Raw genomic sequence first — 19576 nt, 5'->3', positions numbered from 1 at the left:
GTACTCCTGTATCCCTTGGATAAATTCCTAGCAGTGCTATTGCTGGGTCATAGGGTAGGTCTATTTTTAATTTTCTGAGGAACCTCCACACTGCTTTCCAGAGCGGCTGCACCAATTTGCATTCCCACCAACAGTGCAAGAGGGTTCCCGTTTCTCCACATCCTCTCCAGCATCTATGGTCTCCTGATTTGTTCATTTTGGCCACTCTGACTGGCGTGAGGTGATATCTGAGTGTGGTTTTGATTTGTATTTCCCTGATGAGGAGCGATGTTGAGCATCTTTTCATGTGCCTGTTGGCCATCCGGATGTCTTCTTTAGAGAAGTGTCTATTCATGTTTTCTGCCCATTTCTTCACTGGGTTATTTGTTCTTCGGATGTGGAGTTTGGTGAGCTCTTTATAGATTTTGGATACTAGCCCTTTGTCCGATATGTCATTCGCAAATATCTTTTCCCATTCCGTTGGTTGCCTTTTAGTTTTGTTGGTTGTTTCCTTTGCTGTGCAGAAGCTTTTTATCTTCATGAGGTCCCAGTAGTTCATTTTTGCTTTTAATTCCCTTGCCTTTGGGGATGTGTCAAGTAAGAAATTGCTGCGACTGAGGTCAGAGAGGTCTTTTCCTGTTTTCTCCTCTAAGGTTTTGATGGTTTCCTGTCTCACATTCAGGTCCTTTATCCATTTTGAGTTTATTTTTGTGAATGGTGTGAGAAAGTGGTCTAGTTTCAACCTTCTGCATGTTGCTGTCCAGTTCTCCCAGCACCATTTGTTAAAGAGACTGTCTTTTTTCCATTGGATGTTCTTTCCTGCTTTGTCAAAGATTAGTTGGCCATACGTTTGTGGGTCTAGTTCTGGGGTTTCTATTCTATTCCATTGGTCTATGTGAAAGACCAATTACTTAAAATATACACTGAATGAAGAAATTTGGTGGGCTGAAATAAGCATCATAACTATATATTTTACAACTTGGCTTTCAAAACATGAATGGAACCCAGAATTGCTCTACCCTGGCTTGCACATGTGTCACCAGATAATATTTTATGTATATATATAAACATTATATTTATAAGTATATAAATAAAATATATTAAATATATAGGTACTAATTTTATATTGTTCATTATATATATATATACTATATATGATATACATAGTGTGTGTGTATGTGTGTGTATATATATAAATAAATAAATAAATATATATATATATATATATATATATATATTTATATATGTATAGTAGAAATGTTCTAGAGAATCCAGTGATCTGCTTCCCCCCTACCCTCACTGTCTAGACTTGACAGCTAGATCTATTTTATGTTCAATCTTAGGAATCATACCATGGGAGGAGGGTTGGGAGGGCAGGTATGCAGGTTAGGAGAATGGGAAATAATACAGCTCAATTTAGTGTTCTCCACTTTTGGATTTTGCCAGAGGCAGTCTATGAGACAAGTATTCAAGTGCAAGTGCTTTCATCTGGAAGGGCAGGAAAGAAGCTCCATAAGGGAGTGGGCAAGTGAGACAGGAATGGGAAGGCAGCCAAAAAGGCGTACATTATCAAGCAAACTTCCAATTGAATGTCTGCAGCTTACTCCCATAAGAAACTCTGGTAAATGTTATAGAACACACACCTGTATCATCCAAGCCAAAAGCTGAAGGAGCTAAGTATTGTGGAAGAAAAATAATTTTCCCTGCACCATTCTGAGTTCTAAACTGAGACCCCTGTAATAAAAGACAGATTAATAAGACAAAAACAAACAGAAGTTCATTAACACATGTACCTCATACCTGCATGAGAGATGCCCAGGGGGAAATGTGTAACTCTCTGAGGGGGCTTTTAATTCAGGTTTAAATACCATGGTAATAGAGTGAAGGGAGGGTCAACGATTTTTAGGGAAGGTGAATGGATCCTTAGTAAAATCTATGGAAGGTAGACAAAATTGTCTGGTGTGGTGTTTACTTCTGGTCTCCTCTCCTGTGATAAGAGTCAATCTTCCCTGGGGAGGAGGAAACTCTTGGGGAGGAGATTTATAACTGAGTTCCTTTTGGAGGGTGCATCTTTAGGCAGATATGGGGGGTGTTCGCAGAAAGCTCTCCCTGCATTTGCTGTTTCTCAAAGTGCCTTCAGCTCAAAAGAATCAATCTATCAAAATGGATTTTTTGGGGGTGGCATGTCCTGAACTCCTACAGTCATATTTTGGAGTGGCATACTCTGCTATTCTCCAGTATTTATATACAATTCCCAATAGTCATTGTTTGAGGGCTATTCTCATAGGCAGATAAAAAAAATAGCCTACAGGGCGCCTGGGTGGTTCAGTCAGTTAAGTGTCTGACTCTTAATTTCGGCTCAGGTTGTGATCTTGAGGTTCATGAGATCAAACCCTGAGTTGGGCTCTGCTAATGGCACAGAGCCTGCTTGGGATTCTCTCTCTCCTTCTCTCTCTGCCTTTCTCTCTCTCTCTCTCTCTGAAAATAAATAAAAATAAACTTAAAAAAATAGCATAAAATGTCAGACTGCATTTAAATTCATATAAGAAGTTGGGGAGGCAGACCAAAGACCGTGGAAGCTTGAAACGTGATGAGCAGTTAAAATTTTATTCTTGGTATCAAGAATTTTATTTGGGATGCCTCAGTGGCACAGTAGGTTAAGCATCTGACTCTTGATTTCACCTCAGGCATGGAGCCTGCCTAAGTTTCTCTCTCCCTCTCTCCCTCTCTCCCTCTCTCCATTTGCCCCCTCCCCCAATTTTTATTGAAGAATTTACTCTTGAATTATTGGAAAGTATTTTTAGTATGGGAGTATTATCTGGCTAAGTTTTTAGCTAAGATTACTCTGGCTGCTCCAAGAAGAACAAATTTTAGGACCACAAGAGTTGAAACAGAGAAGCCAATTAGAAGCTGATTGCTTGATTGATTGTTGGAAACAATTTTAAATTAGTAATTGAGGCAAGAGATGATGGGGGCTCAGTTAAGGTGATGGCAATGGGATTGGGAGTCATGGCCTGAATCAAGATATTTATATTTACATATACATATACATATACATATACATATACATATACATATATATATACATAGAGAGAGAGAGAGGAGAGGGGCAGAGGGAGAGGGAGAGAATCTTAAGCAGGCTCCATGCCCAGTGGGGAGCCCTAAGAAGGGGCTTGATCTCACTACTGTGAGGTCATGAGATCATGACCTGAGCTGTAATCAAAAGTGGGACGCTTAACTGACCAAGCCACCCAGGCACCCCCAGGTGTATTTTGAGGATAGAGTTTACAGCACTGCATGTAAAGAGTGAGAGGAAGAGGGGAGTATATGGTGAGTCTCGGGTGTTGGAGTTGAACAACTGGGAGTCTGCCAGAGCTTTGCTAATTCTGGAAAGGCCAGGGAGGCACACGTTTTGCGGTGGAAATCAGCAATTCTGTTTTGAATGTGTTATGTCAGACACACAAGTGAAGCTGTTAAGTAGGCAGTTGGAGCTACAAGTCTATATTTTAAAGAACTGTGGCATGAGATAATAAATTTAGGCCTTAATAACATCAATTTAGGTGACAAATATAGAGATAACACTTATTTATTAAAAAAAAATTTTTAAGGTTTATTCATTTTTGAGAGACAGAGCATGAGCAAGGGAGGGGCAGAGAGAGGGAGACACAGAATCTGAAATAGGCTCCAGGCTCCGAGCTGTCAGCACAGAGCCTGACGCAAGGCTCAAACCGCTGAACCTCGAGATCATGACCAGAGCCGAAGTGGGATGCTTAACCAACTGAACAACCCAGGTGCCCCCAAGAGATAACATTTAAAGCCAGGAGAACAATCTTCCAGTTTTTAAATAGTTGCGGAAGGCATTTCTGTCCCTGTGTCAGTTATCTTCTGTCTGTCCCTCTCCTCCATCCCCTAAGACTCACTCTCCTCCTGTTTCTTCACCACTTTCTGCCTTGAGTGGATTGGTAAGTGTGTAAGGAGCCATGCATGGTCTCCCTTGCCCTCTGGCTCCAGGTTGAGGGCTCCATGATTGGGGGACCCTCCATCTACCCCCAGGAGAGAAGAGGAAGAAAAGAGGAGGAAGGATGATAAGGTTCTTTGGTTGCCCCCTTACAGGGTCACCTCAACCAAAGGTCACTGCTACTCTTTCAAGATGGCTTCCTCTACTTAGCTCTCTCTTTTGGATCCCAGTTACCTTTCCCTGTTTTTCCCCCCTCAGGCTGGGGCCTGGGTGAGTAACAGCTCTGCTCCAGCCTCTGGCACCGTAGTATCCCCTGTGATTCCCCTCCCTCCAGCTCATTCTTTGCAAAAAGTCCATTTATTAAACATACCTCAAATTATCCCAAGTTCAGTACGCTATATGTTTCCTCTCAGGACCCTGAATGGTACACCCCTTTCTCCTCTTAAAAATCACCCCAAACACTAATGAAAAGAATGCACAGAAGAACAAACACCCCATTTGTCATGTGTAATCCCAACTCACACTATATGAAGAGAAAAAAGAGGATGAGGAATGATAAACAACTTTGCAAAGCTTGGGAAAGCACCAGACTGTCTGAAAGGAAGGGGTACAAGGTGGTAAAAACAGGACGACTGTTTAAAAGGCTGGCTAGTAATACCCATGTCCCTGCCTCTGCTTCAAATCCAGGACAGCCATGCTCACCCACTTTGGCCAGAGATAGGGGATTTCTTTTCTGGAGAAACTAAACCACAGAGAGTCCAGATTGGAGCAGGAAGGTGCAAGCCCCAAGAAGGATTATTTCTAGGAAATAAAAATTAGAATAGATCCATTTCCTGACAGGTTTGACTATGTAGAAAATTATTTGCAGTGATATTTCACACTTCTCTGTGATTATACAGGAAAGCTTAACTATCTAGTCGAAGAGTATTGAGCAAATGAAAAAATGAGTGTATTTTTAACTCCAGGTAAAACAAAAATTTGCACAAGAAAAAAATCGTAATTACAGCACATCAGTTGGCTCAGCAGTGAACAGTACTTATATATTCATTATACTGAAAACACACTTAACATGTGATTGTGTTGGGAAGAAGGGGAAGTCCCTATGAACGTAAAATGCACATACCTTATGGCCCAAGAATTCCCCCTACAATAATTCATACTGTGTATTCACACATACTTAAGGATATTTAGGGCAATGTTGTTTAAGACAGCAAGAGGTTGAAAAGAACATAAAGGACAACAATAGCATTAAATCAATAGTGTTCTAAACAATAGAATAATATTCAACCATCCAAAAGAATGAGACAGTGCCATGGGTACTGACACTGAAAACATCTCTGAGGTACATTGTGAAGTGATGTAAGTAAGATTTAGAGCATTATACAAACTTTACATACAGGTGTGCTTGTGTTTGTACGCATGCAGAATACCTCTAGAAGGAGATACAAGACATCAGTAACATTGGTTGCCTCTATGAAGGAAAGGGAACCAGGTAACGAGGGCATGGTGTGGGAAGGGGGTGAATTGGATGGGGAAAGACTGGTGTTTTGTTATAAAAGCCCCTGGCACTGTGTGACTTTTAAAAGAGTATACTGGGGTGCCTGGATGGCTCAGTAGGTTAAGCGTCTGACTTCGGCTCAGGTCATGATCTTGCAGTTCGTGAGTTCGAGTCCTTCATCAGGCTCTGTGCTGACAGCTCAGAGCCTGGAGCCTGCTTCCGATTCTGTGTCTCCCTCTCTCTGCCCCTCCCCTGCTCATGCTCTGTCTCTCTCTGTCTCTCAAAAATAACCATTAAAAAAAAAAGCATGTATACAAAAAGTCAGAAACAGACCCATAAATACAGAGAACAAATTGGTGGTTGCCAGAAGGGAAGGGGAGTGGGGGGTATAGGCTTCTAGTTACAGAATGAATACATCTCAGGGATAAAAGATACAGCATAGAAAATATAGTCAATGGTATTATAACAGCGTTGTATGTTGACAAATGGTAGCTACACTTGTGAGCATACCACAGAGTTGTCAAATCACTACGTTGTATACCTGAAACTGATGTAACATTGTATGTCAACTATGTTCCAATAAAGAAGAAATTTTAAAATTATTATTACTTAATTTTTTTTATTTTGAGAAAGAGAGTACAAGTGAGAGAGGAGCAGAGAAAGAGAGAGAGAGAGAGAGAGAGAGAGAGAGAATCCTAAGCAGGCTCCAGCACAGAGCCCGATGCAGAGCTTGATCCCATGACCCTGGAATCATGACCTGAGCTGAAATCAAGAGTCAGAGGCTCAACTGACTGAGCCACCCAGGCATCCCTTAAAAATTTATTTTTAAAAATGAACTCATAGAACAAATTAATGGTTGCTAGAGGTGGTAGAGGTGGGGCAGAGAGGGGTTGCACAAAAGTACAAATTTCCAGTTATAAGATAAATAAATTCTTGAGATATAATGTACAGCACGGTGACTATAGTTAATAATACATACAACTGGAGGCACCTGGGGAGCTCAGTCAGTTGAGAATCCCACCCTTGACTTCAGCTCTGGTCATGGTTTCGTGGTTTGTGGGATCAAGTCCAGCATCTGGCTCTATGCTGAGAGAGCGGGACTTGCTTGGGATTCTCTCTCTCCCTCTTTCTGCTGTCCCTCCCTCTCTCTCTCTTTCTCTCAAAATAAATGAACTTAAAAAAAATAAGAACACATTCAACTATATTCTATGTTTGAAAGTTGCTAAGAGAGTAAACTTAAACGTTTGCCTCACAAGAAAAGAATTTGTAATATGTGTGTTGATATCCATTAACTTACCATGCTGATCATTTTGCAATATAGGCATACACAAAATCATTATGTTGTGCACCTACGACCAATACAATGTTATATGTCAATTATATCTCAATTAAAAAAAGAAGCCAAAAAAGTTAAGAATTAGAAAAATTAAAAGTATGTGTAGATACACTTGATCCCAAATGAATACTCAAGGCTCTTTGACACTTCCATGTTTTTTTAAATGCTGATTTCAAGTCTGCTCAAATTTCTGAACTTCCTTATTGACTCTAATAGTTTCAGTTAATTATCTTGAACATTTACGTTAAACAGTAATTTGTAAAGATACAAATGAGACAGTTATCTTACTTTCCCTCAGTATTTGGGACTTATTTCTTCGTCTTCTGGCTCCAAGCTCCAGTACAATATAGAAAAACTGAGCTGATGTACACATCCTTCCCGCACCCTGATTTTAGCAAGAATGTTCCCAATGTCCCACCTGAAGTTCTACTGCTTGGTCTGAATTCATGGCAGAGATCATTTATCAGGGTAAGAGTGTTTTCTTCCTTTCCTAGTTTAGTCTGAGGCTTTTAATGGTGATCAGAAATAAGAATTCAATTTGAGCAAATTTCTAAACCATGTATTGATGTCAATTTTCCTATTTGTTAATGTAGAAAATGACATGAAAAAGATTTTCTAACATTTCAGTATTCTTAAATTCATAAGTTTCAATGCTACTCGCCTATGGTGTGGGCTTATGAGATTATATATTTATATATCTTCATTTTATAATATATTACTTAAGATATTTATTTGTATTTATAGTCCTTTTTTGTTGTTCTATCCATGACTGTGTAGCAGGTTGGGAAGGCTTCCCTCTTTTTCTATTCCTGGAATGATTTCTATAAGAATATTTGTTTATTGAAAGTTTGATAGTACTGGTCTATAAATTTTCTGAGACCGAGCCTTTAGAGAATTGATCTTTGATTACCGATTCAATGACTTTTGTAGTTATTGAGAAATTCAGCTTTCTACCTCTTATTTCTCCTTAAGTCAATATGGAGATTTATGTTCTTCTGGAATATCATCAATTTCGTCTATACTTTCAAACATAATGTACAAGATTTACATAATCTTGTGTCATTAAAAAAACTACTGCTAGACCTCTAGTCTGCTTTCTTTTTTCTAACGTTTATTATTTTTAATTTTCTCATTTATCTTTATAAGAATTGCCATTGTTTATTTTGCTATTCTTTTTAAATAATTCATTCTTGTTTATATTGATGTCTATTTTTATATTTTCATTAATTCTATTTTTTTTATAATACTTCCCTTTTACTCTTGTGTTATTTTCAAAGGTTCTTGTAACAAATGACTAGTTCACTTTTTTAAATGTTATTTTCTAATAAATACATTTAAGGTTATAAATTTTCTTTGGCATACCCTACAGGTTTTGATATGTGGGGCTACCGTGGCCATTCATTTCTCAATAATTTATAATTTCAGCATTGATATGGTTTGTAAACCAAGAATTATTAGAAGTGTGCCTTAAATATCTAACTTATATTTTAGGGGGCCTTGAATCTCCTTTTTGACACAAGAAAAGACACAACAATGTGAATATACTTAACACTACTGAACTGTACGTTTAAAAATTGTTAAGATGGTGGGGGTGCCTGGATGGCTCAGTCAGTTGAGCGTCTGACTCTTGATTTTGGCTCAGGTCATGATCTCACCGTTTGTGAGACAGAGCCCCACCTCTGGCTCTGCGCTGACAGCGTGGAGCTTGCTTGAGATTCTCTCTCTCCTCTCTCTCTGTCCCTCTCCCTGCCCATGCAATCTCTCTCTCTCTCTCTTAAATAAATGTTTTTAAAAATGGTAAGAGACAAACCATAAGAGACTCTTAAATACAGAGAACAAACTGAGGGTTGATGGGGGTGGGCCGCTGGGGGGTAAGGAAAATGGGTGATGGGCACTGAAGAGGGCACTTGTTGGGATGAGCACTGAGTGTTATATGTAAGCGATGAATCACTAAATTATATTCCTGAAATCATTATTATGCTATGTGTTAACTTGGATTTAAATTTTTAAAAATGTTGAAAGACAAAAAATAAAAAAAACTTAAAAGGACAGTAATTAGAAAAAATATGGTAAATTTAATTATTTTTTAAACTTTATTTTTATTTTTGAGAGAGACAGAGTGCAAGTGGGGGAGGGGCAGAGAGAGAGGGAGACACAGAATCTGAAGCAGGCTCCAGTCTCTGAGCTGTAAGCACAGAGCCCAAAGCGGGGTTCGAACTCATGAACCTCGAGATCATGACCTGAGTTGAAGTCATTCGCTTAACTGACTGAGCCACCCAGGTGCCCTTAATTTTATGTTACATGTATTTCATCACAGTTTTTAAAAAGCTTAATGCAAAAAAGTAATAATAGAAGAAAAGACAAGTGGCTTTCTGGGTGGGTTCAGTGGAATCACAAGACAAAGACAGAAGAACCAAAGAGGTAGAGGCGTCAGAAGGACTTGGTCCATTCTTGCTGACCTTGAAGATGGAGAAAGGGGCCCTGAACTGAGAAATCCAACAGCTTGTAGAAGCTGGAAAAAGCAAGAAAACAGATTCTCCGCTAGAGTCTCCAGAAAGTTCTGCCAACACCTTAATTTTAACAGTTAATTAAGCCTGATGTTTATATGACCTACTGCATTATTAGCCCCTCTCTCTATTTGATATAAACCTAATCTAAGCAGAGCGATCTGTATGGCCTGGCATATAAGCCATAGGGGAAGACTTCCTATAAGATACTCAAAGTCCCTTCCTTGCCCTCTTGCCATCCTTTTCCACAGCCATGGTGCAGAGAGCATCATCTAAGGTTTTCAACGAGAAAATGGAAGCAGAAGGAAGTTAGGCTCCTAGAACTCTCAGTGGTGGACGAGGGGGCAGAACTTACTAGATCAAGGATATCTCCACCATCTTAACTGAGTTCTCCCCAGAATCTACTCTACACAGCCAGGATTAGAATACTAAGCCTCTGGCACCCAGTCCCAGCAAGGCCCAAAGAGGAAGAGCTTGGGAAATATTAACCTGAAACACTATTAAAACTTTCATCTGCAGTGATTAGAATGGTGGTGAGAGAAAGGCCACAACCCAGCAGGCTCTTTGCCCTCTCGAGGGCTTAAGGGAATTTCATTCCTAGAAATGTATACAGAGCCTTTGCCACTGTGTCCCAGATGTGTTCCACTTACTTATCCTTTGAACTTTAGATTGCATTAGAAGAGCTAACATTTGCTTGTTTGGAAGGAGGCTGAGCCTCTTCTCTACCCTTCTCCCTGGCCATTTGAGAAAGGTCTGAGACAGAATGATTTCTTTAATAAAAGGATACAGAACTGCATCTTGCCAACACTATTTCCATCCATCGTTTTTCTTATACTATTTTTAAAACAGAATTCAAAGTGTTTTTCAGATTTGGTACAATTCCTCTGACCTATGATTTTCCAAGTTCGTGGGTCAGTGCAGGACTTTCTGGCCTAGAAGGTGGGGAAACTGAGGCAGGGAGTTGGGGGAGTGATGGAGTCCAAGTTACTCAAGATTAGGAGGGGGAAGTTACAGAGAGGAGGGAGGCAAACCATAAGAGACTCTTAAATACTGAGAACAAACTGATGGTTGATGGGGGGGTGGCGGAGAGGGGAAAGTGGGTGATGGGCATTGAGGAGGGCACCTATTGGGATGAGCACTGGGTGTTGTATGGAAACCAATCTGACAATAAAATATATTTTTAAAAAAAGATTAGGAGGGGAATTTGAAAGCACACGATAGCATTGTGAGTTGATGAGAAACTCAACCAGAGAGTTGATTTTTTTTACTCTTCCCCTCAATGATTCTTTGGCATCTTAGAATAATTATCTCCCAGGCTCTCAACTATAGCTCTCTTTCTACAAGGCAGAAAATGGAGGGGAAGACGAAGTTCACATGTTAAAAGCTGAAGCAATACTTTATCTCCTACCCTGCCTCCCCAAATCATCCAAATGATTTCTGGAGTCTTTGAGAAAAAAACTTAAAATCTACTTTAAGTGGTTTCTATCATTGGTATTAAAACGCTAGTCCAAATGTGAGATCTTCAGGCAAAAATATTTGCACACAATAATTTTTATTAGGACTTTTACAACGTATAATCTTTACAAATGACTTTCTTATGTAATCTTTCTCAGAAAGTAGTTTACTTAAGAAGGTAGTTTATGAAAGTTGTAAGTTGTTAAAAAGTTACTAAGGAAAATCATTTATGTGCAAAATAAAATATTGATCAAATGGTTGTAACTTGAAGCGAGCTCTCACATAAAAGAAAAATAAAACGCAAAGATGTAAAGGCACTCAAGTGAAGAGAGATCTAGAAATAGAATTAATTACTAAAAGGTTTTTTTATCTGAAGGGCTGAAATGCCTTACCTGGTCATAATCTCCTCCTTTTCCTGCTCCTTGCAAAGAATCGATGAAAAGACCTAAAACTTAGAAGGAGCTACTTCAGCAGAAGCTATGGAGAGACTTGGAGTCCCTGAAATGATTCTTTAAGCTAAAGCAATAGCCAGGAATTGATGGACTCTATGAAAACAATGTTTTACCCCCAGGCAGTCAGCCTATGGAGCCATGGACATGAACCATCTGATATATTATGTGACTTGAAAACAAATATTAAAGGGGCGCCTGGGTGGTTCAGTCGGTTAAGCTGCCGACTTCGACTCAGGTCTTGATCTGGCAGTTCATGAGTTCAAGTCCTGTGTCCAGCCCTGTGCTGATCACTCAGAGCCTGGAGCCTGCTTCGGATCCTGTGTTTCCCTCTCTCCCTGCCCCTCCCTGCTCATGCTCTATTTCTCTCAAAAATAAATGAACATTTTAAAAAATAAATAAATAAAATCAAGTCTTGGGATAAGAAACTATGCTATGAATGATTATGTTCAGAATTTGTAAGAGATGAACTGAGTTTTATGTTATACTAGGGTTTTTTCCAACGATGGCTCATAGATTAGTGCATCTGAAGCAAAGGGCTCTAGAGAGGAAACGCAAGTTTCACCAATATCTAAGCCTTTTCTGTTCCACCTGGACATGCCAGGAGACTACATTCCCCTTCCCAATTCACAGTTAGGTGTGATCTCTCGATTGAGTGGAGCCCTGGACGACTTATGGCACTGCAGCAAAAACTCCCAGATCTTCCACATCTTCGTGTTCTCAGTCTTCATTCAGTTCTTGGTTGGAGGCCATTTTTCCATACAGAGACCTCAAAGTCCTTACAAGGTGACAGAACCATGAAATGTAAGGAGTCCGAGTCCCTGAATCTCTGCATGGAAAGCTGCTAATCCATTTGGGTTGGGATATGAGCAAGAGACAAACCTTTTCTTAAAGTCCTTTTATTTATTTTGAGAGAGAGAGAGCATGAGCAGGGAGGGGCAGAGAGAGAGAGAGAGAGAGAGAGAGAGAGAGAGAGAGAGACAGAGAGAGAATCCCAAGCAGCTTCCGTGCTGTCGACACAGAGCCTGATGTTGCTCAAACTCACAAACCATGAGACTATGACCTGAGCTGAAACCAAGAGTCAGATGTTTACCAGTTGAGCCACCCAAGTGCCCTGAAATGAACCTTTTCTCATGTTAACCATCTGAGGCTTGGAGATTATTTGTTATGGCAGATAAGCTACCTTAATTAATACAGTGCTCATTAAAATTACAGATGTTTTGTTCCATTCCAAGATATATTGAATCAGAAGCTCTTGGAACGGGATCCAGGACTCTAGGATTCTTAAGTTTTCCAAGTGATTCTATGCACACTGAAGTTTGAGAAGCGCTACTTTAGACTTGAATGTCTTTAAAAGTTATCCATTTATATATTAAATTGAAGCCTTTCTTAAAAATGTAAAGCTCAACTATTCAAAAGAGTTTTAAATCTGTTAGTATAGAGCAATGCATTAGAAACAATATCAATCGTGCTTTTAATGCCACACACATAGTTTTAAATCATGTAGATCAGGGTATGCAACCTGATCTATTTATTATTTAATTAATATTTATTTAATTAAATTTAATTTAATTAAATTAACTAATATTTATTAAGCACTCACTGTGTGACAGGAACTGTACTAAATACTGGGGATACATGATCAACAAAATAGTCACATCTCCTGCTCCCACAGAGCCTCCTATGGGTATGGATACCTAGGATAACTGTAATACATTGTGATAAGTAGAAATACCTGATGCTCTGAGAGCATATGAAAAGCATTTAACCCAGGGGTGGTGGATTCAGAAAAGACATCTCAACTTAAGCATGAAGGATGAATAGGAATTAGCCTGATGAAAGGGAACAGGGAGGGCAAAACCTTTTTCCAAGTAGGCAAACAGTGTGCAAGATCAAAAAGCAAGAGAAAGCATGGAACATGACATTGAGGATGGGCACGAAGAGACTTGGGGCTAGCGAGCTAAGTAGGGGCCAGGTCAGAGGGCAGTGGAAATCAATTTCAAGAACTTGGAAATCATCTTGAGGGGAATGAGGTGCCATTGAAGGGGTTTAAAGGGAAATGCACTTTATCAGGTTTATAAAATTACTCCAGTTGCATCATGCAGAATGGATTGGATGGGCTCACACTGGAGGAAACCAGTTAAAAGACTGGTTTGTGTGGGTTACAGAGTTCCAGGTAATAAGCTAGATAATTGATTTATTCATTCAACTAAGTTTTATTGATCCCCATACAAGGGGCTTGGGATACACTGGTGACAAGGCAGATATGATTTATCCTCATGATCTTTAAAGCTGAAAGAGAGAGAAAGAGAGAGAAAGAGAGAGGAAGAGAGAGGAAGAGAGAGAGAGAGGGAGAGATTGAGACTCAATATGTAATAAAACAATAGTGGCCCCAGAGTAGTCATGGTAAGGGTGGAGGAAACACCAGTAATTGAGGGAAGATAGGAGTGGAGGAAGAAGCCTAAGCTAACACTCTGGTTTCTGGCATGATGAATGGCACCACCATTCATTGAAATAAAGAAGACAGGAATAAGACTAGGTTGAGAGAGAATGTATTTAATTCTGGACTTAACACCACCTGATTTCAAGACTTATAAAGATACAGTAATCGAGACATGTGGTATTGGCATAAAGACAGATAAATAGATCAATGAAATAGATTAGAGAGTACAGAGATAGATGCACACATATGGTCAATTGATTTTCAACAAAAGCACAAAAGCAATTCAATGGAGGAAAGCTAGTCTTTCCAACAAATGATTTTGTAACAGTTGAGCAACTATGTGCAACAATTATCCCTTGATCTTTATCTTATACTATATAAAAAATAAACTCAAGATGTATTTTATATGGAACTATAAATCCTAACACTAAAACTTCTAGAAGAAAATATTTGTGGCCTAATACAAAGGTTTCTTAGATATGGTACCAGGACCACAAACCATAAAAGAAAAAAAAATCGATACATTGGATTTCATCAAAGTTAAAAATTTTGACAGAACTTGATCAAAATTAAGAACTTTCATTAGAGAATGAAAATCCGTAGACTGGGAGAAAATATTTGAAAATTACGTATCTGGTAAAGAACTTAGATCCAGAGAATATAAAGAATTCTCAAATTTCAATAGTAAGAAAAGAAACAATTATATTAAAAATGTGCAAAAGATTTGGGGCACCTGGGTGGCTCAGTAGGTTAAATGCTCAACTTCAGCTCGGGTCATGATCTCGCGGTCTGTGAGTTTGAGCCCCGAGTCCAGCTCTGTGCTGACAGCTCAGAGCCTGGAGCCTGCTTTAGATTCTGTGTCTCCCTCCATCTCTGCCCCTCCCACACTCATCCTCTGTTTCTCTCTCAAAAAATAAAAAACATTAAAAAAATTTTTTTTAAATGGGCAAAAGATTTGAGAAGTCGCTTTGCCGAAGAAGATATACAGATGACAATCTCATGAAAAAATACTGAACATCTTTAGTCATTAGGAAAATGCAAATTAAAACTACAATGAACTGCACACCCATGGGGATGGCTAAAACTGAAAAGAAAAATGAACACATGTGTCTATGCAAAGACTTGTACACAAATCTGTATAGATTTATTTGTAATGCCCCAAACTGGAAACAACCCAAGTGTTCATCATCAACAGATGAATGAGTAAGCACATTGTAGTATAGCTACACAATGGAATACTATTCAGCCACAAGAGGAATTAAGTATGGATACATGTAGTAATCTAGATAAATCTCAAAGTTATTATGAGAATTAAAAACAAGTCATGAAAGGAGCACCTGGGTGGCTCAGTTAAGTGTCTGACTTTCGGCTCAAGTCATGATCTCGCAGTTCATAGGTTTCAGCCCTGTGTCAGGCTCTGTGCTGACAGCTCAGAGCCTGGGGCCTGCTTCAGATTCTGTGTCTCCCTCTCTCTCTGCCCCTCCCCTGCTTGTGCTCTGTCTCTCTCCCTCTCTCTCTCTCAAAAATAAACAAACGTTAAAAAACAAACAAGTCATGAAGAAGGGAATATGCCATATGACTGTATTTAAAATTGAAAAAAAAATCCTAGAAAATCCAAATGAATCCATAGTGACAAACAGCAGATCAGTAGTTGCCTGGGGACTGTCAGGGAGTGGTGGCGTGAAGAGGTTGGAGAGGGGGGTGACAAGGAATACTAGGAAAACTTTGAGGTGATGCGTGTGTTCATGATCTTGACTGATTTTAGTTTCAAGGGTGAACATAGACGCAAAGGTTCTCAAATTGTATACTTTAAATATGTGTAGTTTCTTGTATATCAATTATACCTCAATAAAACTGCCAAAGTACTTTAAAAAATAAAGCTATGTGGATGGGCCTCATCCAGGTTGTTGAAGGCCTGAATAGAATAAAAGGCTAAGGTAGAGTTTTCTGTCTTCAAACTTAGACATCAGTCTTCTTTCTGCCTTCAGACTTGGACTCAGATTAGAACTTATACCACCGGCTTCCCTGGGTCTCCAGCTTGGGACTACAGATCTTAGGCTTTCAGCCTCCATAATTGCACGAGTGAATTCCTTAAGGAAATTATATATAAATTTATATATATAAAGTAAATATATATATATATATATATATATATATATATATATATATATATATCAGCATTTCCTGCTTGCAGGTTTTGCTACTTTAAGTGATTCACAACCTCTGTAAAAAAATGATACTCCTAAACACATAAAATGGTCATGGAAAAATATCATGCCTGAAATATTTTGATCAGAAAAACTGTGTATTTAGTGCTCTAGATGGTCCAGCTCTTTCTTGTCCTTTCAAGTGTTTTCAGCCTTGCAAGCTATAGGACTTAAAAAAAAATCTTATTAAAAAAGTTCCTTTCCTGTGATTGATCTTTCCTAATCCCTCACCTGGCACCTCAGCTTTAGCACAGTGACTTGAGTTAGTTATGATTGGATGAGCTCTAGGAAATGAGGGCATTGGATTAGATCAGTGAGAGGTTCTGGGCCTCTTTCTTTGTTGTTGACCTCTTTGGAAATTTGATGAAAATACGACTTCTTTTTCCAGGAAAATGAACGTTGCACATACCCACACAATTCTGCATTCAACTGAAAGGTGGTTCATAGACTGTTGCTTAATATAACCTGACTTTGATTACCATGGGTATCTTTTCAATTCAATATTATGACTACAGTTATACTACAAAATCAGCTGGCTTGTTAGCAAATAAAAAAAAAAAGACAATTAAAAAAATTTTTTATTGTAATGCTTTCCCCTAAATTTGTCTCTGAGATCCCGTTCTGTAATTGGTGAGGTCTAGAGCTACCATATACATTTCTCTCTGATTGTGGCCTGATATTTCCCTCCTAGTGAGACCCTTCCCTGTCAGAGCACCTGAGAGTCATGTTATTCACCCCAACAGATTTTATTTAAAAAGGATCAATCCCTTCGGCTGAAACAGCTGAGCCTGGCATCCTGTTTGTTGACTGGCAACAGCCCAACCCCACAGCTGAAGCTGTGGAAGGGACATCAGAGACCCTCACTCTCTCGCCAACTCACTCTGACCTGGGAAGACAAGTCAGAGAGACAGGTTTGGCACAGAAGGCAGCTGAGGGAACTGACGGGCCAATGACAGGGTCTCTGCTATACACATTTGTGCTCATGGTCCCAAGAGTGCTTAGAAATGGCAAGCCTAGGAATAGACCATGGAGCAAAATGAGGAAAAGAGAAAAAAAGTCCTTCCTGAGCAAGCAAGCAACAAACATACACCACTAAAAAAAAAAAAAAAAAATCATATCTGGAGATAGACTTAATTTCTTATTCTTCTTCAGTTAAAATCAGTCACCAACACGGTATCTTTCGCTTTCTGTTAAAAGGTCATTAGCAGCTTGGCCAAGGCAGCAGCAGATCTAGCTGCTTAGTAGCCAGAGTGAATGCAAATTCTAATCCGTCTGAGAAAATGGGCTCCATAGCTGGGGTCTTCCTGTCTTGCTCTTAGGCAGAAAGTTACCTTTGTTCTGTTTCTATCTATGCCTTCTCTTTTTCTAGAGCAGTTCATTTTTGTTCTTGCTCTCCCTCTATCAAATTCCAAGAATGGTGATATAAAAAGCATATACAGTTTATTTACCTATTACTTTGATTTTATCTCTTGCCCAAAGCATTTGAAATTATTCACAATAAAGAGCAAACTTCTAGAAACCATCCAGAGAGCAAAAACATAAGGGCCAAGCAATAGGTCAGTTATAGCCATGTCATAATTTACACACTTAGACTAAGCAAAACTACAGTTAATCCCCAAACATAGCTCCGAGCTCCCTGGAAGCCAAGGTAAAAAATATGATGGAAGCAGTCTTCATTAGCTATTAAATTAAATATATCAGCTTTAAAAATATTTCCCTATTATTAAATTCTCAAGTAAATTTATCTGTCGTCCAGATATTCAACTAATATGGCTGATTCAAAACCTTCAATTTTATTTGAGATACAGGGACATTCTTATAAGGAAAGTTCACAAATACATTTTTGGTAAGTGTCGAGGGGAGTATCTTAAGTCATACATTTGTTGAAGTTTTCTCAGAGGCAGCTTAAGAAGTCTATCTTCAAAGCATTATTTGCTAGTTTTTGATTTGGCATGAAGATAAAACTTAGACCAGAAGAGAAGTTAGGCTAGAGGAATACATCTTTAGCTATGTTTCTTAGAAAATTCTTTTCAATCATCAGTCATCTTAGGTAGATAATTAACAGACAGTGAATGGCAGGTAATGTGAGACCTAAAGCATAGATCTTCCACGCTGCTGATAGAAGGAGACTCACACACATATATGGTGTGCAGAGCTGAGGTTTTATTATGAAAACTAAGGCTTGATTTAAATTCTTGCCTAGGTGGAAAGATGAAGTTAAGCTTTCACTTTTTGCAGATGACATGATATTATACATGGAAAATCCGATAGACTCCACCAAAAGTCTGCTAGAACTGATACATGAACTTAGCAAATTCGCAGGATACAAAATCAATGTACAGAAATCAGTTGCATTCTTATACACTAATAATGAAGCAACAGAAAGACAAATAAAGAAACTGATCCCATTCACAATTGCACCAAGAAGCATAAAACACCTAGGGATAAATCTAACCAAAGATGTAAAAGATCTGTATGCTGAAAACTATAGAAAGCTTATGCAGGAAATTGAAGAAGATATAAAGAAATGGAAAAACATTCCGTGCTTATGGACTGGAAGAATAAATATTGTCAAAATGTCAATACTACCCAAAGCTATCTACACATTCAATGCAATCCCAATCAAAATTGCACCAGCATTCTTCTCAAATCTAGAACAAGCAATCCTAAAATTCATATGGAATCACAAAAGGCCCCGAATAGCCAAAGTAATTTTGAAGAAGAAGACCAAAGCAGGAGGCATCACAATCCCAGACTTTAGCCTCTACTACAAAGTTGCAATCATCAAGACAGCATGGTATTGGCACAAAAACAGACACATAGACCAATGGAATAGAATAGATACCCCAGAAATAGACCCACAAACGTATGGCCAACTCATCTTTGACAAAGCAGGAAAGAACATCCAATGGAAAAAAGACAGTCTCTTTAACAAATGGTGCTGGGAGAACTGGACAGCAACATGCAGAAGATTGAAACTAGACCACTTTCTCACACCATTCACAAAAATAAACTCAAAATGGATAAAGGAGGGCGCCTGGGTGGCGCAGTCGGTTAAGCGTCTGACTTCAGCCAGGTCACGATCTTGCGGTCTGTGAGTTCGAGCCCCGCGTCAGGCTCTGGGCTGATGGCTCGGAGCCTGGAGCCTGTTTCTGATTCTGTGTCTCCCTCTCTCTCTGCCCCTCCCCCGTTCATGCTCTGTCTCTCTCTGTCCCAAAAAAAAAAAAAAAAAAAAAAAATGGATAAAGGACCTGAATGTGAGACAGGAAACCATCAAAACCCTAGAGGAGAAAACAGGAAAAGACCTCTCTGACCTCAGCCGTAGCAATTTCTTACTTGACACATCCCCAAAGGCAAGGGAATTAAAAGCAAAAATGAACTACTGGGACCTCATGAAGATAAAAAGCTTCTGCACAGCAAAGGAAACAACCAACAAAACTAAAAGGCAACCAACGGAATGGGAAAAGATATTTGCGAATGACATATCGGACAAAGGGCTAGTATCCAAAATCTATAAAGAGCTCACCAAACTCCACATCCGAAGAACAAATAACCCAGTGAAGAAATGGGCAGAAAACATGAATAGACACTTCTCTAAAGAAGACATCCGGATGGCCAACGGGCACATGAAAAGATGCTCAACATCGCTCCTCATCAGGGAAATACAAATCAAAACCACACTCAGATATCACCTCATGCCAGTCAGAGTGGCCAAAATGAACAAATCAGGAGACCATAGATGCT

The sequence above is a fragment of the Panthera pardus genome, unplaced genomic scaffold, assembly GCF_024362965.1.
Source record: "Panthera pardus isolate Hobbes unplaced genomic scaffold, ASM2436296v1 HiC_scaffold_8, whole genome shotgun sequence".
Classification (NCBI taxonomy): Eukaryota; Metazoa; Chordata; class Mammalia; order Carnivora; family Felidae; genus Panthera; species Panthera pardus.
The sequence above is the reverse complement of the archived record's forward strand: the minus strand, read 5'-3'. Positions refer to the sequence as shown.